This window comes from Heptranchias perlo, unplaced genomic scaffold (assembly GCF_035084215.1).
Source record: "Heptranchias perlo isolate sHepPer1 unplaced genomic scaffold, sHepPer1.hap1 HAP1_SCAFFOLD_73, whole genome shotgun sequence".
NCBI classification, from domain to species: Eukaryota; Metazoa; Chordata; class Chondrichthyes; order Hexanchiformes; family Hexanchidae; genus Heptranchias; species Heptranchias perlo.
This window is the reverse complement of record NW_027139761.1, coordinates 3,009,598-3,009,963: the sequence shown is the minus strand read 5'-3', so window position 1 is coordinate 3,009,963 and position 366 is coordinate 3,009,598. Positions and strand designations below refer to the sequence as shown.

Genomic DNA, 366 nt, shown 5'->3' with positions numbered 1-366 from the left:
TGGTCCGTACGGGAATCGAACCCGCGACATTGGCGTTATTATCACCAAGCTCTAACCAACTGAGCTAACCAGCCATGTATACATTTTAGCTTTATGGGCTTACCCACGTGTTGGGCAGTTTGTGTTTATTTTTACACCGGCTGACAGGGTTTTTGGACGAATGTTGATGACACCACATCCCTTGAACATTGTTACTTGTTTCTGTACACATTGTCGAGGATGTAGATCAAAATTAACAAACAAAGAGCACTTTAATGTAACAAATTAAATTCCGATCAATATTATTTTACCAACAATGAACAGCCCATCCATAAAACACTGCCCCGCTATAAAACCTGTGGGCAGGACACTGAGCTACTGTGAAAA

At 41.3% G+C, this 366-nt stretch overlaps 1 non-coding gene across 1 annotated transcript; it reads right to left on the bottom strand.

The window, feature by feature from the left end:
• On the bottom strand, positions 1 to 74 carry trnai-aau (transfer RNA isoleucine (anticodon AAU)). Its single transcript has one exon. It is a non-coding gene; the product is annotated as a tRNA-Ile (tRNA).
• Between the last annotated feature and the right edge of the window lie 292 nt (positions 75 to 366).